General features: G+C 40.1%; 1 protein-coding gene across 5 annotated transcripts in view; it reads left to right on the top strand.

Moving 5' to 3' along the window:
- The first annotated feature begins 3,387 nt into the window (after positions 1–3,387).
- Positions 3,388–23,234, top strand: part of GRB14 (growth factor receptor bound protein 14) — a 178,786-nt gene continuing 158,939 nt past the window's right edge. For 2 of the 5 annotated variants that reach the window (XM_065931664.1, XM_065931657.1), the window contains exons 1-3: positions 3,388–3,483; positions 5,169–5,226; positions 10,159–10,401. The gene's annotated coding sequence lies outside the window, so the exon portion shown is untranslated. The remainder of the gene's footprint in view (positions 3,484–5,168; positions 5,227–10,158; positions 10,402–23,234) is intronic. The other 3 variants (XM_065931658.1, XM_065931660.1, XM_065931659.1) reach the window with 3 other exon arrangements.

The raw sequence follows: 23,234 nt of genomic DNA, 5'->3' as shown, positions 1-23,234 counted from the left end.
GATATATGAGCACCCAAATACATTAAAAACTAACAGACCTAAAGGGAGAAGTTGACAGAAATACAATAGTAGTAGGAGACTTTTACACGTCACTCACATCAATGGACAGATTTTCTAGACAGAAAATCCATAAAGCAACAGAGATCCTAAATGATACAACAGGTCAGTTTGACTTCACTGATATTTTCAAAATAAATAGAGAATGACCCTAGGCTCTGGTAATCCTGCTCCCGGGTGTATATCCAGACAAAAGTATAATTGAAAAAGATATATGTACCCCTATGGTCATAACCGCACTATTCACAAGAGCCCAAAACATGAAAACAACCCAAGTGTCTACTGACAGATGAATGGATAAAGAAAGATGTGGTACATACATACAATGGAATATTACTCAGTCATAAAATGAATGATGTCATTTGTAGCAACATGATATAACTAGAGATTATCATAGTAAGTGAGGTCAGAAAGAGAAAGACAAATACCATATGATATCACTTTATGTGGAATCAAAAATATGACACAAATGAATCTATCTACAAAATACAAACAGACTCAACTCACAGACTCCAAGGACAAAGGAGAAGTTGCAACAAATGATAGAGGTGCAATCAGATTAAAATCCAGTCGCATATGCACTGTGAGGGTGACCCACAAACTGAAGAACAATACTAGCAAAGAAGTTTCTTGCACTGTTGCGAAGGCTCTAGGCCCCACGTCAGATTTCTTGACCTGAGGATCCAGCAAAGGAACTGGGAATACCCAGAGAATCCAACTTTGAAGGTCAGTGAATTTGATTACAGAACATCCACAGGGACTAGGGTAAACAGATACTCCTGGGAGGCACAAACAAAACCTTGCATGCACCAGGAACCACTGGAAAGGAGCAGAGACCCCACAAGAGACTGAACCAGACCTGCCTGCAAGTATCTGAGGGCCTCCTGCAGAGATGTGGTTGGTAGTGGCCTGCTGAAGGGATACGGGCCCTGGAAGCAGCAGTACTGGGAGGCCCATGTTGGCATAAGTCCTTTTGGGGGTCACCAACCATAGAGCCTGTAGACTCTAGGACTGGGCCACCTCAGGCCAAACAACAAACAGGAAGGGAGCACGGCCCCACCCATCAGCAGAAAACTGGATTAAATATTTACTGAGCATAGTCCTGCCCACCAGAGCAAGAGTTTTCCCCCACAGCTTGTCTCTCCCATCAGGAAACATTCACAGTCCTCTTATCCTCATCCATCAGAGGGCAAAGAGAAGAAGTAAGAACTATAATTGCACCAGCCTCCAAAATGAAAACTACAATCAGAGAAAGCAAACCAAAATGACCACATGGATCACAGCCTTATGTAACTCATTGAAGCTATATGCCATGCAGGGCCACTCAAGACAGACGGTCATGGTGTAGAGTTCTGGCAAACGTGGTCCACTGGAGAAGGGAATGGTAAACCACTTCAGAATTCTTGCCTCAAGAACCCTGTGAATATGAAAAGGCAAAACCTTGCTGTTTTTGCAAGCTGACCTTTAGAGACTTTAGTCAGTGGGTTCCCTGGCATTCGGGTTGAGTTGGGTTGAGCTAACGAGAGACTCTGCCAAATACTGAAGGGACGGGTTGAGAGTGAGGTCAGGGTTTTTAGTGAGATCAGCTCCCTCTCTGCCAGGCTGTTGATTGGTGGAGTTCTACGAAAAGCTAGAGCTCTGTTGGGTAATCCCTTCCTACAGCTGCAGCTGCCCTCTTCGGGTTCCAGTAATTCCTCCCTCTCCCTTCCTCTTCAGGGATGGGATGGCCATGGCTCCCTGCCCTTGCTAGAGCTAGCATGCTTCATCATCCCATAATAGTTCCTTTATTTAACTTTCCTCAATTACACAATTTGACCTTGTTCCTGCCGGACCCTTATTGGTACAACCTAAAACTCAACAATTTCACCCTTAGGCACACACCCAAGAGAAACCAAAGCAGGAATGCTTTCCAGGAGACATGTGCAAGAATGTCCGCAATACACTTGGCACACTTTGGTAATAGCAAAACAGAAAACAAGGAGGGGTGGGATCAAAGCTAATCGTGATATATTTGCAACCTAATATTATACAAAAGTGAAAACTAACCAACTGTAAGACATGCGGCAACACAGATGAGTCTTAGTAACCAAATGTTGAGGAAAACAGTTTGAAGCAAGCCATAGAAGGCAAACTAGAGCATGATAACCTTTTATAAAACTGAAGATTATTTATATATACTAAAACATTTTAAGAATGAGGCATGACAAACACCAAATTTAGGACTGTGGTTAGCTCTGAGAGAGGGGAAAAGGGTAAGATTAGGATAGATAAGGAGGACACAGGTAGGTTATTAGTATTACATAGCTTGTTACGAATTAGATGGCAGGTTCAGGGTGAAAATAAATTGGTTTAATAAAAGCAAACCCATAATTTACTATTGTTAAAACATGAAAGCATGTTTAGGAAGTCTAGATCCAGGTGAAGAGTTTCAAATTTATCCTCTAATCTTCTGAAGTTTTTGAGCAGAAAGGTGACATCCCTACACATTTATGTTAATCTGCTGGATGCAGACAACCATAGAAATTCAGAAGTTAGCAATGGCATTCTGGTCCTGGAATCACAGCAGGAGCATCAGAAGGAACAAGAAACAGGGCTAAGTGTTGCTAGCATTCTTGGTGGAAATACAGAAGGCCAAAACAAAGGAAGACTGAAGAAGGTGGCCAAGAGTTAATTTCCCAGGATAGGTTTTTCGTCACAGAATTTGTGAAGCCAGAATTTTCAATATCATCTTTTAAGGAGATGTGAAGAATTTTAACTTTCTGATGCTGTCTCTATAAGTGGCTAAATTTATGCTAAATAAACTGAATGGTCTTATTTCTTGGGCTCTTCCCAGGCCTACTGAATGGGAATTGAATTCAAGGGTAAAGTGACACTGTAAATCACAGTGAGTTTTAGCTACATCTGCTAAATCAGTTATATCTAGTTAGCTGATGCTATTATCCAAATTTGGGTGTTTTTTTTGCATTTTTGTTTCTAAGTGAGAATACCATTAAAATATATAAAGGGACTTCCCAGCTGAAAAACTGAAAGAAACCCTATTTTAAATAAGTTGTCATTGCTTGAATGTCAATTGTCCTTAAATTTTGAACATACTTTCATAACCAAGATTTCTCTTAAATATTTAAATGGTATCCTATTTGCTACATTCAACAAAAAATAATGTATCTTATTAATGAATCCAATCCTGTGGGTTGAGTTGTTAATCCCAGTACTCTATTTATACAACTTTTTTCAACTTTATTTCCTATTTTTATCTCGTCCTTCAACTGCAGTAATAGTTCAGGGTTGCCTATTTTTAGTCCACTCAAGTACCACAGGGCAGAAATGCTTTAACACTTCACCGTCTAACCACGGCAGTCCTAGGCTGCACCTTCCCTCGTAGCAGGCGGCCTGTGCTTATGTCATCTGTGTCTTCCAACTTAAAGGGTGAGTCTAAATTTTCCTATTTGCCCAAAGAATACCTGTGTTGTAGCAAGAAGAAAAAAGAGCAAATAAAATATTTTGATGATCCTGTATTTGAGAGGAGACCTCAAAAATCTTGTCTAAAAATAAGACATTTAATATAAGTGCCAAAGGTCAAGTAAATCCTGTGTCCAGGATTGATTTGGGGAAACCTTGTAAAAGAATTGTTTTATTCTTTAGGGGGAAAAAAATCAGAAAAAAAAGCCTGACTTCTTGCAGAATCTGACCATTTTCTTTTTTAAAACCCTTATGAGCAAGTCTGTGGAACAAGTTGACCTTCATTTAAATATGAGTTTACAATCTGCCTCAAATGTCTGGGTAGGGCCAAAATGCCAAGCGTACTTAGGGGTATCTGGTTAATATTAGTGCAGATTATCCAAATCAGCTCCCTCCTAGAAGGCTGAGGCTTGATAGAGAAGATGTGACTGTAGTTGTGACGTGGAGCTTTTGAGTGAGACGAGGACAGTTGGGTGATGGGGTTGTGTGTGTTTCCTCCTTGGCACTCAGGCTGTCCATGCCATTCCCTGCAGAAGGGAAGCAGCAACTGGGCTCCTCCTCAACAAATTTTGCTGATGGGCTCTTCGTTTTCTCTCAGAAGAACCTGTCTTTATTAGGACAAAGGTCTCTGGAGTATCACAGAGATTTATGCCTTAAGAAATGTAGCAAACCGTTGGGAATTAGGATTGCTTTCTTGAAATTGTGTGCGTGTGTGTGTGTGTACATATGCTAGTCTCTCAGTTGTGTCTGACTCTGTGACCCCATGGATTGTAGCTCCCCAGGCCCCTCTGCCCGTGGGATTCTCTAGGCAACAATACCGTAGTGGGTAGCTATTCCCTTCTCCAGGCAATCTTCCTGACCCAGGGATCAAACCCAGGTTTCTCGAATTGCAGGCAGATTCTTTGCTGTCTGAGCAGCCCTTTTGAAACTTTAAATGGTCATAAAGCAATGAGAAGTGGGAAAATAAATTATTCTGAGGATGCCTGCCCAACACAATGGTCCTGATGTGAAATTCCATTTGCTACTCACTTGAAAGCATATGATTAATCCTAAAAATATCAAAGATTTTGAGACTCGGTCACCATGGAGGGTGTGGAACAGCAAAATGAAGTATGGTTCTCTTGGCTGCAAACAAGACAATGACACATGAGCATTTGGAGAGATGTTATTTCCATATAGTATTATTCATGTTGTACTTCCCTTAGCACTTAACAATTGCAGCTTAAAGTTATTTATCCAATTGTTTACTATTTTTCAATTACTAACTTGTTCTCCATGAGGGAAAAAAAATCATACCTAATTTATCTTCCATCCATAGTCCACAACACATAATAACAGCAGCAGTTAACATTTTGCCCTTATCATATGCTCTTCTAAATGCTTTGACATTAATCCTTCAATCTAACAATAGATATTTTTACCTCCAATCTTACAAACAAGGACACTAAGGAACAAATTACCAAAAGACCACATCTAAACATTAAACCAGGTACTCTGACTTCAGAGTCCCCGTTCTCCTATATTACCTGTCATATTATGCAAGCAATAAGTATTGGTTAAAAGCATGAATGAGCAATTCAGTAAATGGTTTTTTAAAATCTTGGCTAAGTGAGAAATGGATCATTTGAATTTTTCTTCTTTTCTCTCATTAGAAATATTGATCCACGTCTCTACAAAGAAAACAATGTAAGAAGAAACAAAGAAAATAATGTAAGAAAACAATGATAGCCAATTGTATTGAGAGCTTAATAATGACAGAACCTAACTTCAATCTTAATACAACTATTGTAGAATCCCCTCAAATTCTAAAGAGACAGAAAATTTGCGTAACTTAGGTTAAATTTACTCAAAGCTGTCTTGATTTCCATTAAACTTTCTGCCAGAAATATATACAAATACCTTAGGAAGCACAGAAACCTTTCGTAGTATTTGTAAAAGTGGCTTACAAACAGAATTTCTATAAATGAGTTTATTGATTTTTAAAATCTTCATCCCTACTCTCTAAAATATTATAGCTCTAATCAAGTCACCACCTCTTCCAGGGCCTTTGATTATTCCCTCTATAGAGAAGTACTCCAAATGGTCACTTTCTCCAGAGTCCAATTCACTATGTATTTTACACTTGGCTTGATTACTACTTGTCCCATTTTAAAAGATTTTCCAGGGGGATGGATGAATTTCATTGTTTCAAAAAATTCTTCAAGTATAAGAAATAACTCAGTTGGTAAAGAATTTGCCTGCAATGTAGGAGACTCAGGTCTGGCCCCTGGATCAGCAAGATTCCCCTGGAGAAGGAAATGGCAACCCAGTCTAGTATTCTTGCCTGGGAAATTCCATGGACAGAGGAGCCTGGCAGGCTACTGTTTATTGGGTTGCAAGAGCTGGATACAACTTAGCAACTAAATCACCACCGATGAATACATTTGAGAGTTTCAAAATTCTACTTAGTGATAAGTATAGTAACATTTTACTGAGGAGAGATCTTACTGCTTTTGTTATCAGTTTCATTCAGGAGTATGTAGGGCCTCAGACCCTGGAGAAGGAAATGGCAACCCAGTCCAGTATTCTTGCCTGGAGAATCCCATGGAAAGAGCTTGATGGACTACAGTCCATGGGGTCGCATACAGTCGGGAACGACTGAGCGGCTAAATAGCAAAGGGGGCCTCAGAAGGAAAGGAGGCTTGCATTCTGGACTGGGACACCAGAGAGCTGGACTCTAGGCCTGTAATGCTACTGACTTACCAGGAGACCTTACCCAGGTCATTTAATTTCTCAGAACCTCAGTTTCTTCATTAGTAAAACTAAAATTCTATTACACGACCCTTATCGCTTCCAGAGAACATATACTTTTTAAGTAAATTACAGAAGTACTATGAATACTAGAATGAATACTGTTACTAGAATAGTAACATTCTAAAGGAGTCATTTTTAAGGGGAAATAAAACACCATCCTTTCTTTCTTTTTTTTTAATTTTATTTTATTAGTTGGAGGCCAATTACTTCACAACATTTCAGTGGGTTTTGTCATACATTGACATGAATCAGCCATATAGTTACACGTATTCCCCATCCCGATCCCCCCTCCCACCTCCCTCTCCACCCGACTCCTCTGGATCCTCCCAGTGCACCAGGCCCGAGCACTCGTCTCATGCATCCCACCTGGGCTAGTGATCTGATTCACCATAGATAATATACATGCTGTTCTTTCGAAACATCCCACCCTCACCTTCTCCCACGGAGTTCAAAAGTCTGTTCTGTACTTCTGTGTTTCTTTTTCTGTTTTGCATATAGGGTTATCGTTACCATCTTTCTAAATTCCGTATATATGTGTTAGTTCATCCTTTCTTAAAATCTAGAGTCCCTCTAAGTGATACTGTTTCTCTGTGAAGAAACAGAATGAGCTATGGTGAGGTGACTTTTGCAAATGATCTCATTCAGGAGGTATCGAGGGGACAGAGACTTGTCATTGCCAAGTAAGTCACATTTAAATTCCCTCAAGCCTTGAGAAATAATGTGAGGGAAAGTGCAAAAATAGCACAGTCATTCCTCTGGACCAAGTCGACTCCGAGGCCTCCTGAGAGTGCCGCAGCTGTGTATTCATCTATATGCAAAGAGAAATGATAAGAATCCTCTATATTTGGCATATGGTGCTCTTCTCTATACCAGTGGGCTTGTCTATCAGTGTATTTTATGCTGAACCTTTCGGTAAGGGAAGATCCACCATGCACCCTGCCTCACACACAGCCACATATATTGAAGATGCTTTATTTTTCCCTTGCAATATGGAAAATTGCAAGAGCACACAGCCACACTGAACCAACCAGAATGAAACTAGAGGCCGCTGTATCTGATTGAAACTGCGGAGAGAATTGAGATTGACAGAGTTGCAGGGCTAGAAGGTTAATGAGTCCATAGTCCTGCCTCCAGGCAGAACTGTCCTGAACCATTCCAGGCAAATGACAGCTCAGCCTCTCAGAAAAACAAACAAACAAAAAAAAAACACAAAAAAAACCTTCATAAGGCGCTTGGGTAACATATTCCATTGTCTAAAATGTCCTTATCCTCATAAAGTTCTGAAAGCAATATAGGTCCACACCTGTTTAAGCTCCCTGTTGACAGATATACAGAATAATAAAATTGACAGAAACATTGATGATGAGAGCCTTCGCGATGGGTCACAGAACTGGTTATATCTTCTCGGAGACCCCAGAAAAGGGAATAATTAGCACATCTGTGGACTCTGGTTCTAGTTATAGTAACATTATGGTTCCAACTATTTGTTTTCTATAAATCAGATCTAGGATTTATCATACAAAAATAAATGAAATTTTGCCTTGCAATTCATACCAAGAATCATAAGGTTAGCAAACACTATCTAACCTGAAACATGTAATTGAGAAATAAGCTCTTACATAAAAAGGCAAAGGAAGTACAGACTGGTAGGCAAATAAACCCATATTTATTTACTAATGTTGTTATAGTATTCCAATTTATGGGTCTGCTGTTACATATAATGCCTCTTATAGATTACTGCCTCTTATGTCTCTGGGCACTAGGAATGATGAAAGTGGTGGTGGCACTATATAAAGATTAGTGTAGGCCATTGGCAGATCAGCGTTCAAATCTCTAGTCTGCTGCCTGTCATCTGGGTGACTGAGTAAGCTGCTGAACCTGATCCTTACTGCCCCTACCTGTAAGAGGAACTCATAATACCTATTTCACAATGGTCTTGGATGATAAAATTGGAAAACGCTGGTAAAAGCACATAGGACCTAACGGGCAGTAGAGTAAGTGTTAGTTGACACTAACCACAAATCTGATGTGCCACACACTGCCTTTCTTACCTCTTCTCCATTCATTAAAAGTTCTGGGAGAGAAGTGATGGCGGGTGGGACACATCTGCCTCCTCTGAGTGTCATCAGGCTGTGTTTCTGCTTTGATTTGGCCTCTCTTCTGTTGCTGATCCCCATGCAAATTCATCAGGGGATTTCCCCTAGGGACATCAGGGGTAAGAGCAAGGAGACTTTACGATGCCAAGCTCAAGACATTGCTGGGTGTTAACTTGGTTTTAATAAAATTTGTGTATGTGATGTCTGCGCTAAGACCAAGTAGATGGAATTCAGATTCTAAAACACTATACTCATTTTTAGAAAGCTGTAACAGAACTGCTTTGTGCAAAAGATAAAAAGACTGATTCAAAGATAGACTTCCTTTTGGTTCACAGGAGTGAGCAATAAGAGGAACTATTATTCATTATGAAACAGAAATGCTAATATATACAGAGTTTGAAATAGATTTAAATATGCAAAGGTCTCATATTATCAGAGAAATATGCTCTTACTACATAAAACAGAGAGAAGTAAGGCATTTTAAATCATCACTCCAACTTTATGATCCAGAAACCACTGATATTTGAGTACATTTTCTCTTTTTCTGCACATAGTCTGACAGGCAGAACTGCTTTTAAGTTCTGCCACTTCCTAGTTAGCTGGTGTTGGGCATACCACTTAGTTTAAGCTTCTGTCACTGCATCTGAAAACTGGTATCCACTTCATAGTTATTGTGATGACTCATAAAATAAAGCATATGAAGCACTTAGCACTGTGCATGGTACATAATAAGCATACAGTCATGACAGCTATTGTAATTATTCTCTTTGTTATGTATTATTTTAAATGAAAAAATGACAACTGGAGAGGAAATGAAGGTCACTAGGAAGCTGCTCTGTCTTGAGCTTGGAGCCAGCACAGTACAGAAAGATTTCTCATGTAACAACATCAGAGACAATTTATTCAATGTTTCATTATGTGCTTCCAGACACTAGGATATCATTAATATAACTGATTCAATCCTTGTACCAATCCTGAGACAAGAGGTGTCACTATTTTCATTTTACAAATGAGCAAAATGAATCAAAGACAGGTTAGGTAATATGCAAAATCTCATAGCTAAATGACAAAGCTAGGGTTTGAATGTAACCCATCTAGTTCCAGAGTCCATTTTTATAAACTGCTGGGTGGCAAGCCCTGTACTTGCCCAGCCTTAAGACTAAAGAAAAAACCCAGAGTAAGTGACAGAGACATCAACGGTTTAATGGATAGAGGGATCTTATCCAAGGTTGTATACCCCACTGTGCAGACAGTGGGAGGGACATGACAGCAGTCTTCACTACTCAGGGAAAAAGAGGCTACCATCAACAGGGGGAATTGACATCAGGTTGGCTCCGTTACCAGAGAGGCCAGCACCTGGGGCAAGGGGCAAGCACACGGGCTGTTAATTGGGTCCTATAATAAGAGAAGTAGATAGTCACATGAGAGAAGCAGGGCCTGGTTACACAGAAAGCAAGAGAACAGCCATCTTGAGCGGCCTGACCATACACTCCATTCCGACTCCCATGCATAACTCTTACAGTCTGTGTCCACCCATCTTCCCAGATACCCCTGGAGTCAGGTATGTAGAGGTACATGGAAACCATACACCACACATACAGAATTGATGAACTGTAGCTAAAGAGTATTGAGAGGCCAAGAGATGGACAATTTGGGGGTCACAAGCTTATCAAGTCAATTTTTCACGGAAGTCCAGAAGAGGACGACACAGTCATCTCGCTTTAGCAACTCAGCAATCATACTTGTTTTGCAGTGAAGCCACCTGTTCATGAACAGATTCCCTCCGCTCAGACTAAGGATGAAATGCAAGATGTTTAACAGGCACAATCCAGGGGAGATCACGACCACTAAGCAAAATGCAGGCAGTAACAGCCTTCTGAGACAACGTCACCCTGCCTGTGGTTTTCATCCTGGCCTGCAGGACCATCTCGCCCATCCACCCACAGTGCTGACAGCTGGTGCTGAATACTGGAGAAGCGATGTGACAGACCCCATGGTAACGTAAGGGGGCCCTTCTCCGAGTGCCTGGAGTAGTTACTTTACTAGGTGGGGCCCGGCAGGAGACAGGTGAGATCTGTATGCACCAAACTGAAACCACCAAGTCCTTACCTGCCGGTCCCAGGGCCATTTTACAGTGTGTTCCTCTGGGGCTAGAGCTTGTGGCAAGGGCAAAAGCAAGTTAGTGTCCTGATCAATAACCAGCAGTCATCCTTTAGTGGTCAGGAGTCAAACTCGCATTGCATGGACTCCCTGCTTCTGGGTTAACACGGCATCAGAACTGGGAAGGGACCACACATGGGGAGAGTGGGTTTCCCATCTCAATAAATGTTTAAGTAGCCTTGCAGAAGTGGGGTTGTAAGGAAGGTGGAAATGCCAGTGTAGGTCATTTTTATTGGCCCATTCCTGAATTCATGGTCAAGAAAAGTGGATCCCTTTGTTCTTATCAATGTTTACAGTGGCAGGGGGAGGGAGTCTATCATGCATAGTTATTCTAGATCCCAAATAATCCTTTTTGGGTTGCTAGATAACTAGGATAGGCCTCCTTAATGTCTTCCACCTGTTATATGGTAGGCTACATTTAGCTGTTGTTTCATCACACTGCATCGTTGCTCTGCCCTTTTGCATAGCTGGGACCTGAAGCCCAAGAACACTCTAATAATTTTGCTATTGTCACAGGCCCCTAACAAACCCTTCCAAGTAAACAGCCATTCCAATTTACAAACCTGTCCCTGAATTAACACCCCAAAAGCCTGTGTCTGTAATTGCTTAAGGGTGGTGCGTTAGGGGTATGCTCAACATAGTTGGTAAAGAATCCACCAGTAATGCAGAACACCAGAGTTTGATCCCTGGGTCAGTAAGATCCCCTGGAGCAGGAAGTGGCAACTCCAGTATTCTTGCCTGGCAAATCCCATGGACAGAGGAGCCTGGCAGGCTACAATCCATGGAGTCACAAGAGTCAGACATGACTTAGTGACTAAACCACCACCTCCACCCAACTAGAAAACAGCCAGGTATATGATAACCCAGGTCCTGCATTTTGTCTGTATTCATCAGCCATTCCTGTGCACAAGCCTGGGGCTGCTACTTTTCAACTAGCAGGATTCTCTGAGGTTAACAGGATTTCATCGACATAATGGAATAAAAAGACACCTTTCATGGTAAACAGTGGCCACAGGGCACCACATGCTGGGGGTGGGGGATACCTTGCAATTTTCATTCCCTGTCCTTACTTCCCAACATCTTGACATTTACGGGAGTCTTCTCGGCCACCTGGCTGGCTCACCAATTGTTGGGCTGCAAGTGCTGTTCAGTTCAGTTCAGTCGCTCAGTCATGTCCGACTCTTTGCGATCCCATGGACTGGCGCACGCCATGCTTCCCTGTTCATCACCACTCCCGGAGTTTACTCAAACTCATGTCCATTGAGTTGGTGATGGCATCCAACCATCTCATCCTCTGTCATCCCCTTCTCCCACCATCAATCTTTCCCAGCATCAGGGTCTTTTCAAATAAGTCAGTTCTTCGCATCAGGTGGCCAAAGTATTGGAGTTTCAGCTTCAACATCAGTCCTTCCAATGAATATTCAGGACTGATTTCCTTTGGGATGGACTGGTTGGATCTCCTTGCAGTCCAAGGGACTCTCAAGAGTCTCCTCCAACACCACAGTTCAAAAGCATCAATTCTTCAGCGCTCAGCTTTCTTTACGGTCGAACTCTCACATCCATACATGACTACTGGAAAAACCATAGCTTTGACTAAGACGGACCTTTGTTGTACTTGCCCAGTTTTAAGACTGAAGAAATAGTCTGTAGTTATGACAGACACACCAATGGCTTAAGGGACAGATCTTACTTGTCTGAAGTGAAGTCCCGGAGCAGCATCCCCCTGTGTGCTGTGTGAGGCAGCCAACAAGCAGGAAATACTAGCAACCTTTGCTACCTGGGGGTGGGGCAGCGGGGCTGGAAGCCTCCGTTTATAGGAGAATTGATGTCAGGTTGGCCAGTTACCAGGGAAACCAGCAGCTGAGGCAAGGGGCAAGCACGCACGCAGTTAATTAGGTTCCATGATTAAGAGGATTAGATATTCATGTGAGAGAAGCAAAGCCTGGTTGAGCAGGGGGGTATCCAGAGAATAAGAGAAGAGCCGTCTTGAATGGCCTGACCATACATAAACGGATATAGAAGAGTTTAATATTGAGCAGATATTTTTTGTTAATGTTGCAGTTTAAGTCAAACGTTCTAAAAAGACCATAAATTTTTTACAATTTAATTGCAATTAATTAGAAAAGGACCAGATAGATAACTACCAGGAAAAGAATTAGATAGATGCCCTATTCTTTATGAAAGAATGTTTTGCAATGTTCCCAAGTGACTTATTATACCCATCCAGAGAAGTTACAGGACCTCAGAGTTGATCCATCTCTTCTGAACTTTGTAGGTAGCTAGAAATGGTTAGGCAGCAAGCAGTGTTCTTGGAAAAATAGATTTGTATTACCCTTGGAAACAGACTGTGTTGCAAGAAAGTTTTTGGCATGAAAGGAGGCTGAGTATACACAGTTGTCTCTCAGATGGTGTGGGTTTGGAAACATAAGTGGACAAGCCAAACCCTTTTAAGTCTTCCTTTTCCTTTGAATTGAATTCCAGAATGTGGTTTTTATGTTACTGTGTAGCATTTGTGTTTATCCTTATTTATTCCTGCATAATATTTCATTGAGTGGATGTAACAACAGCTATTGAATGAAAACAAGAACCCTCAGTCATTCCAAACTGACTAAGTTAAAAGATCCATTCTTTTCAAGTTCATTTACTTATCGCTTTTGGATAGGGAGGAAAACATCCCAAAGCATGTGTGTGGTCAAATGATAAAGCAAAATTGCTGTCAACTTTTGGGGAAAACTGATATGTTCAGATACTGCTAATGAAAGTATAAGTTGGTATATTCCTTTTAGAAAACAATTTGGCAACATTTACAAAGTGCACTATAAATGTTCATAATATTTGGCACAGTTCCTCCTATTCCCGGGAGTTTATCCTAAGGCAATAATTAAAAAAGAAAAAAAACCATAAATGGAGAAAGAATTCAAATATAGTGTCAATTATAAATAAAACCTAAGGAGCATACTGATTGTTCAACAATAGATAAATAGAGAAGTAAACAACATGGAATACTTCATTCCCTCAAATAATGATAAATATAAACTGCATAATAACATAGAAAAACAAGATGTTAAAAATCAGGGCACTAAATGATCTGTTTACTTTGATTATACCATGTGATGTGAATAAACTAGAAAGTTTATTCTAGTTTATTCTGTTTCAATAACATTGAATAATGGAAGCAATGGTGTTAAAATAGGAATGAGGATTAGGTGATTTTTTTTCTTCTTAAATTTCTTAAAATGCTGCTTGAGATATGCAAGAGAATTAACAAATAAGATAAATAAATGATGGAGTGTTTTCTTTGCCATTAGAAGAATAGAGAGAGCTTTCTCTTCCCACCCCCAGTGACAGAAACCAACCAATCAAACACACCAAAACTGGAAAGAAAAAAACAAACATTAAAAAAACTTCTTGCCATTCATCATCTAAGGAAAGCTATTATGTTTAGAGCTTACACTTCTGAAATAGCCACTCTGGTGAGAAAGTTAGATTGAGAACAATCTTCTGGAGCAGGGTCTTCAATTTGGAGTGAACTTTGAGAAATCTTACTCTGGACTTCCCTGGTGGTCCAGTGGTTGAGAATCTGCCTGCCAGTGCAAGGGACATGGATTCAATCTCTGGTCTAGGAAGTTCCCACAGTCCTTGGGGGGACTAACCCCATGCTCCACAATTACCGAGACCATGCTATTTAGGGTCTGTGTTCCCCAAGAGAAGACAGCTCAACGGGAAGCCCGAGCTCTGCGGCTAGAGAGTGACCCCCACTCAGAGGAACTAAAGGAAGCCGGTGAACAGCGACAAAGACCCAGCAGAGCCAGAAATAAATATGGATACATAAATAAATAAATAAAAAGAGATCATACTCTTCTTGCCTCCCCCTTTCCCTCCCTCCCTTTCTTCCTTCAACTACAGCGGATGTTTATATTGCTCCTTTCTTCTTTCCTCTTACAAATTTCTTTTCAACATGGCTTTAAGGCTCCCTTTTCAATACTTTTTAGTAAATTTTTTTTCTTTACCTTCCACCTTGATATAATTATTTTATCTTTTATTTCTATATGTTATTTTACAGTTAATTCACTAATGCACTTTTATTCTCACTCTATTTTGTGTGTGTGTGTGTGTGTTAAAGATATCCTGGCTGACTAGCTACAATTTCACTTTTAGTAATGGACATAAATAAAGGTAAATTCAACTCTAGCCCTTAAAAAGTACTTCATGGTTAAGTGGTTATGGCTAAGTTTATGGTTATAGTTAACTTTCTCAGAAGAACTAAATGACAATAGCTTTGGGTCATTAAGAACATCTTCTAATTATTCCTGTCTTCTATTCAAATTCTGTTACAAACAGAGTAAATGCTTTAAATTTCTTTATATTAGGTTGGTGCAAAAGTAATTGATGTTTTGCATTGCTGAACTTTGCTGTTTGACATGGGAATACATTCTTAAATAACTGTGGTTATGTTATACATCATTTTAATGCACATTTCTCACTTTATGTTTTTCTTCTAATGACATCACTTGCTGTGTATTTTATATTTATCTTAGACAATAGAACTGATGTTAGGCAAAAAACAAATTTGAGTGTTTTTTTTTTTTTTTAATTCGAGTTCAAAATGGGTTGTAAAGCAGCAGAGACAACTCAAAACATCAACAACACATTTGGCCCAGGAACTGCTAATGAATGTACATTGCAGTGGTGGGTCAAGAAGTTTTGCCAAGGAGATGAGAGCCTTGAAGATGAGGAGTGCAGTGGCCAGCCATTGCAAGTTGACAGCGACTGATAGAGAGGATCATTGCAGCCAATCTTCTTAAAACTACACGAGAAGTTGCTGAAGAACTCAGTGTCGACCATTGTCGACAGTTGTTTGGCATTTGAAGCAAAGTGGAGTGAAAATCCTCAATAAATGGGTGCCTCATGAGCTGCCCGAAAAAAAAAACACACAAAACTCGTTGTTTTGAAGTGTTGTCTTCTCTTATTTTACGCAAAAACAATGAACCATTTCTCGATAGGATTGTTATATACGAGGAAAAGTGGATTTTACAAGACAACCTGAGATGATCAGCTCAGTTGCTGGATTGAGAAGAAGCTCCAAAGCATGTCCCAAAGCCAAAGTGCACCAAAAAAAGGCCATGGTCACTGTTTGGTGGTCTGCTGCCGGCCTGATCCACTATAGCTTTCTGATCCCGGCAAAACAATTACATCTGAGAAGTATGCTCAGCAAATCATTGAGATGCATCAGAAACTGCAATGCCTGTAGCCAGCACTGGTCAACAGAATGGGCCCAATTCTTCTCTGCAACAACGCCTGACCACACATCCCACAACCAATGCTTCAGAAGTTGAATGAATTGGGCTACGAAGTTTTGCCTCATCTGCCATATTCACCTGATCTCTTGCCAACCAACTAATACTTCTTCAAGCATCTCAACAACTTTTTGCAGGGAAAATGCCTCCACAACCAGCAGGAGGCAGAAAATACTTTCCAAGAGTTCTTCAAATCCTAAAGCACAGATTTTTACGCTATGAGAATAAACAAATTTATTTCTCGTTGGCAAAAATGCGTTGATTTTAGCGGTTCCTATTTTGATTATTAAAGATTTGCTTGAACCTAGCTACAATGATTTAAAATTCATGGTCTGAAACCACAATTGCTTTTGTATCAACCTAATATTTACACAGTAAAAATAAATGCTTTGTGGGAAAATTAAGTGTACTTTCCCACTTGTTTTTAAAATAGCTTTTGTCACTTAATGTATACAATTTGTCATACGGTTGAATAGTATTTCTGGTCTTCATTGGTGTTGGAATAAGCTAGACAGGTATCTGTTGCTTGATCTGCAATACTGTATTTTCATTGGGTGTTGCTAATGATTTATTTTCTGACTTATTCATATTGAAACATTTTCAGTCTAAGTGGATCAACTGCCCTAAAATACTTTTCAACTTACTAAATATAAGTAAAAGTTAGACTTTTCATTTTGTTATGAAATCTTGATTATAACCAAAGACTCTAATTTGACTGTTTTCTTTGACTTAGTTCTTTTAGCATTAGCAAATACCAGACAGTATTACAAAAACTTATGCTTCTCTAAATGAGAATGTAACACTGTTACATTTTCTGTTTCATTGCTTTTATAGATGACATATAAGTCATATTTCTCTGTTTTCATAAGAGTACCTCTGAAGCTTAATTTAATTATCATAGGTGAACACTTAAGCAATGTCATCATGAAATAATATTCAACTACCTTACCTTCATTAAACAAGCATCTGCCTACAATGCGGGAGACCCAAGTTCAATCCCTGGGTCGGGGAAGATCCCCTGGAGAAGGAACTGGCACCCCACTCCAGTACTCTTGCCTGGAAAATCCCATGGACAGAGAAGCCTGGTGGGCTACAATCCATGGAGCCACAAAGAGATGGACACAACTGAGCGACTTCACTTTCTTTCTTTCATTAAACATACTCACCAAGAACCTACTATGCATTAGCTCAGCGTGATGCCTAATGGAGAAGGAAATGGCAACCCACTCCAGTGTTCTTGCCTGGAGATTCCCAGGCATAGAGGAGCTTGGTGGGCTGCCGTCTATGGGGCCGCATAGAGTTGGACACGACTGAAGTGACTTAGCAAGTGCCTTGGAATACAACAGGAAGGAAAACACTCTTGGTACCCTGTGCTTCTCTCTTGCAAAAAAGGAAACTGATAACTTCATAAAGCTCCCTTGAGGTGTAAACTAATTCATCTGATTGTTTTTATTTCAAGGATCATAAAAGATTACCCATTTTAGTAAATGCAAAACTTTAAAAAAAAAAAAAAGGAAGATATTTTAAGTGACACCTGGTTCAATATCTAGAGTTTACCATGGTAGGCTATAACTGGTGAATGTTAGAGTTATCTTTGAATACGACTAAAGATGTGTGTATTTCTATTTTCAAACATTGGATAATACATGTGTATTGTAGAAAGGAATTTAAATTGTAGGTTGCCCTATACACTCAGAAAACTGAACAAAAGCAATGAAACATGATAAATACAGCTGAACAAACACAAGTTAAAGGATTTCACATAGTCTAAACCTGCTCCCGTCGGTGCATACATTAAATATTTCTACTACCGTGATATTGAGATGAGAGGATGGCCTTTTGTTACATATCGACTCTTTGGAAAATCCAATATGAAAAATTCTAAGCACATGAGAGAAGTATGTGTATTAGTTCCATCTTACACAAGGAGTCATTTTTTGGTTTTCTTTAAAAGGCATCATTTATGATCCTTCCATGAGTATATTTATAACATTATTTCATGTACAAAACTTCTGTTTCTGCACAGTTTATCAGTAATGATCTATTGTGTAAAGCATGGTTCACTTGTAATCTTCTTATACTGCACTAAGCTAGGCTGAGTAGCCTCAAGGTCATTCAGACCAGTTTTTGCTTCTGTGTAAAGACAGCCTCAAGCTATTTAAGGAATATCTGGCTGCTGGAGAGCTTGGAGCCAAATTTGCAGTTCAGTAGCAAGTGTAGGCTTTTTAGATATTAACCTTACTCCTGGCTCCATCTAACTTTTCCATTCTTATTTTTCCTTGTTTAAAAACACTTATTTAAAAGTTCAAAAAAATTTTTACATGTGAAATGAACTCTCAATCATCTACCCTAAATTGTTCTGGGTGCTTATCTAGATATAAATAAAGATGGGCTAAATAATTTGTATGATTATTAGGAAACCCAAAGATCAGAATTATGAAATAGCCTACTGCTTTAATTATGTTTATGCTAGAATATCCAGAATGAACAGCCATAAAAAAGAATCACTTTTTAGCAGATAATGTCATGTATCGGGGCTTCCCAGGTGGCTCAGTGGTAAAGAATCTGCCTGCCAAAGTAAGAGATGCAAGAGACGGGGGTTCAATCCCAGATCTGGGAAGATCCCCTGGAGTAGGAAATGGCAACCCACTCCAGCATTCTCGGGGAGCCTGGCAGGCTACAGCCCATGGTGTCTCAAAGAGTCTGACACAACTGAGCGACTGAGCACACACAAGTCATGTATTAGTAAACATGAAGAAACACTCACGGGTTAATGACTTACTTAAATACATAGTTTTACTTGAAGTAATCCTAATACCACTTATTTGTAAGTTCTAAACAGAATAAGAACCTGCATAAATGGACTATGACATTTTGAAAACTGCTTCAATCTTTAAAACAGTACATTAAAGTTGATTTACTGAAAATCTCATGAAAATACCTATGACCTCTACATTAATACATGGTGAAAGGATAGTAATCAGTGAAACGTCTGTGATTTCCACATGAATCAACAGTGGTACATTGCTAACGTAACACTCAATTACATCATGTTTAATTTATGGGAAAATGTTTGGATATGCTTAAAATGTCTGTGGTAAATCATTTTGGGATCTTAATTGAACATTTTTCTGTGATAAATTACTCTGTAAACACTGAAATAATATTCTTACATAACTACTAATTTATTTTGAAAGACTCCAACAACCCCAAATCATTATGTTATTTTCTTTGTATGATTCAAAGCAGTACCCTGCAGGACTTAATTTTCTTTTCTGGTAGCAAATAATCTTAACATTTATGAAATTCTTATTTCCATTCCACAGCCTAGTTATCAGTTCTTAAAACTCAAAATATCTATGTGAGTTTAATGTACTATATATCATGGTATACAACGGTTTCTTCAATAATGAAAAATGCTTAGAATTAAAAATTTGACACTCTTTTCCCCAATAATAAGCTACTTAATTTAGTATACTAATGTAGTAATGCTCTATTTCCATACTCTATTACTTCATTATAAAGAATATTTAAGAAAAGGGTTCATTTTTATGGTGGAGACTAGTTGAAATGTCATTATTACAGAAAAGATTATTATTCAAATGTATTAATACATTATTAATACAGAAAAGATTTTATGTAAAGTTGAGAAATAAGTATTTTTAATCATAAAATACTATGACACTAAAAATAATTTTCCATGTCACTACCATTCACTACTTGATGAAATGTTTAAGTCAAATAAATATTTAAATCAAATAAATCCTATTTTGAAAATGTATATGTCTGTCTACTTGAAATACAATAATTCTTCCTAAATTATAATTAATTTAGATAATATAATTTAAAATTGATGCAAGTTTATATTATTCCAATAGCTGTGATTTTTCTATCACTTTCCAGAAAAATGAGTTAAGAACAAATCTGGAGACTATACCAGTCCAAGTTCTTGGCTGCAAAAAATAACACAAACAAAGCAATGTGACGCGGCTAAAGTAACCACAGCTTCTTCGGCTGAGGCCTTAATGGGATTCTGTGACTCCCTTTGTGCATTATGCTTTCCTTTGCCTTTAGTTTGAATCTCAGTGGATCATGACTTTTCACCCAATATGGTGAGGGAGCTGAGCCCCCAGGAACCTTGTTTAAGCCAGTTTGCAGTATCCTGACATTTTCTTCCACCCACCACTGTGACAGTAAGTCTATTTTCCCTTAAGGGGAACAGACAACACAGCAACACAGCAACAGCCATCATCTTCTCTGTGCAGCATTTTTGGTGGTTTTTCAAAGTATTTACTTACTCGGCTGCATCGGGTCTTAGTTGTAGCACATGGGATCTTTCGTTGTGGTGCATGGGCTTCTCTAGTTAAAGCACAGGCTCTCGAGTTGCGGGACTCGAGCCTAGCTGCCCCACGGCATGTGGGATCTTAGATTCCTGACCAGGGATGGAACACGCGTCCCCTGCACTGGAAGCTGAGTTTCCAACCACTGGACCACCAGGGAAGTCCTTCTCTGTAGGTTTCTGGTTTTTTCCCCAATGGCTCAGTGGTAAAGAATCTGCCTGCAATGCAGGAGATACAGGACACATGGGTTCCATCCCTGGGTCGGGAAGATCCCCTGGAGAAGGAAATGGCAACTCACTCCAGTATTCTTGCCTGGGAAATCCTATGGGCAGAGGAGCCTGGCAGGCTACAGCCTATGGAGTTACAAAGAGGTAGACGTGACTGAGCATACACACACAAACACACATGGGGCATGAAGAACCCAATCTGATTAGGTGCAGCCTTACTTTTCAATTCAGTGGAATTCCAATCCTCATGTAACTATTCCATCAGAATCTAAAATCAAAATGATAGAAAGCAAACAATTGACATGAGAGTCAGTAAAATATAATCCCGAGAACCTCCATCCCAATTTCAAACCCTAGGGTTTCCGACTTGAATATTCTAGGTGGAAAAGGAACTCCATGGGGTAATCATTTATTCGGAGCATATAACATGTCCTGCAGGACAACACATCAAACCCCCACACTGTTGACTCTCAGGTGAATTTACCTAAGTGACTAGGAATGGGGTATGCAAAAGGAACAGTGAATCCCTTGAACATTAACTCGTTGACTTCCTGTTTCTTTAAAAAAATGTCTTCCTTTAAACTGAAACTATTTAGTGTGGGGTACCAAAATCACTGCAGAGGGTGATTGTAGCCATGAAATCAACAGACGCTTACTCCTTGGAAGGAAAGTTATGACCAACCTAGATAGCATATTAAAAAGCAGAGACATTACTTTGCCAACAAAGGTCCGTCTAGTCAAGGCTATGGTTTTTCCAGTGGTCATGTATGGATGTAAGAGTTGGACTGTGAAGAAAGCTGTGTGCCTAAAAATTGATGCTTTTGAACTATGGTGTTGGTGAAGACTCTTGAGAGTCCCTTGGACTGCAAGGAGATCCAATCAGTCAATCCTAAAGGAGATCAGTCCTGGGTGTTCATTGGAAGGACTGATGCAGAAGCTGAAACTCCATCCAATACTTTGGCCACCTCATGCGAAGAGGTGGGAGGGATAGGGGCAGGAGGAGAAGGGTTCGACAGAGGATGAGATGGCTGGATGGCATCACCGACTCGATGGACATTAGTTTGAGTCAACTCCGGGAGTTTGTGATGGACAGGGAGGCCTGGCGTGCTGCAATTCATGGGGTCGCAGAGTTGGACACAACTGAGCAACTGAACTGAACTGAACTGAACCATGTCTTTGCATAAGGCAACCAGTTAACCTACAGGTGGCATAATGACAGAGAAAAATGATAAGGGAAAGCAAAAATAAATTCAGAATATCTGCTGCAATTCGGAAAAATTGCTGCTGTCTGCTCCCCATACCATAAAGATGACTGGTATTCTGTGTAAACAGTGAAAGTTGCTCAGTCGTTTCTGACTCTGCGACCCCATGGAATTCTCCAGGTCAGAATACTGGAGTGGGTAGCTATTCTCTTCTCCAGGGGATCTACACAACCCAGGGCTCAAACCCAGATCTCCCACATTGCAGGTGGATTCTTTACCAGCTGAGCCACCAGGGAAGTCCAAGAATTCTGGGGTCGGTAGCCTACCCCTTCTCCAGGGGATCTTCCCAACCCAGGAATCAAACTAGGATCTCCTGCATTGCAGGCAGATTCTTTACCAGCTGAGCTGTTTGACATTAAATTGTTCTTTGGTCTCTCCAGGTATAATGCTTTTTAGAAGCCTGTGATTAGTTACTGATATTAGGAAAAGGAGTGTTCCCTGTAGCTGGATGGCCACTGATGAGAACTCCATGTTGTTGAAACCAGGGATAATCTTCATTCCCTCTATGATAAATGTTTGGTTCATGAACCCACTGGCATTGCCAAGAAAGGAGATTAACCTATATTTATGGAATGGGTCACATATCCACACTTGAGGCTTTGTGGTGAACATATAACCTCCCCAGAAAGGTACTCACATTACGAGAGCACAGATTTGTTCAACATACCCTTTCCCCAAACTCCTCCATCATCCTCCAATCCTACTCTTCCCAACTGCCTGGCCATCTGACTAGTTTCATTAGCCACTGGATTGGTATAGGTTCTTGTTCTGATTATCTTTGCTGTTTATAAAACTAACCTACAATTTAGTGGCTTAGGGCTTCTGGTGGCTCAGACAGTAAGAATCTGCCTGCAATGCAGGAGACCAGGGTTCGATCCTTGAGTCGGGAAGATCCCTAGGGGAGGAAATGGCAACCCACTCCAGTATTCTTGCCTGGAGAATTCCATGGATGGAGGAACCTTGTGGGTTACAGTCCGTGGGTCACAAAGAACTGGACACCACTGAGTGACTAACACTTTCACTTTATTTTTTAGTGGCCTGAAGCAATCACTCTAATAGGATCATGAATTCTGTAGGTAAGGAATTCAGGTGGAATCCTGGGGATGGTTGTCCCCTGTCCTGTGATGTCTACAGCCTTAGTTAGGATATCCCGAGCTTGGGGATGACTCATTAACTATGGGCTGGAGCCATCTGAAGTCTCCTTCACATGTATCTGGTACCTAGACTGGACTGACTCAAGGACGAAGACTGATGACTGAAGTAATTACATAAGGCCTCTCTTGGCAACCACAGACCATGATGGTCAGAGAGTGGTAGGATTTCATTCCCAGGGACCACAAGAAACAAGTTAATTAGTTGTTTCAGTTCTTCATACTAGAATCAGGCAGATCTACATTCTGTCTCTAAAATGACTAGAATTTTCTATTCCTTCACCCTCAACAAAGCCAGATAAAAGCCCTGGATCCTGCCCAATTTCACTGAGGTTCTTTGCTGCAACTTACTTACTGGTAACAGTTTCTGTTTAAACTGGGGTCTTGCTTGC

The sequence above is a fragment of the Muntiacus reevesi genome, chromosome 3 (assembly GCF_963930625.1).
Source record: "Muntiacus reevesi chromosome 3, mMunRee1.1, whole genome shotgun sequence".
Taxonomy (NCBI): domain Eukaryota; kingdom Metazoa; phylum Chordata; class Mammalia; order Artiodactyla; family Cervidae; genus Muntiacus; species Muntiacus reevesi.
The sequence above is the reverse complement of the archived record's forward strand: the minus strand, read 5'-3'. Positions and strand labels throughout refer to the sequence as shown.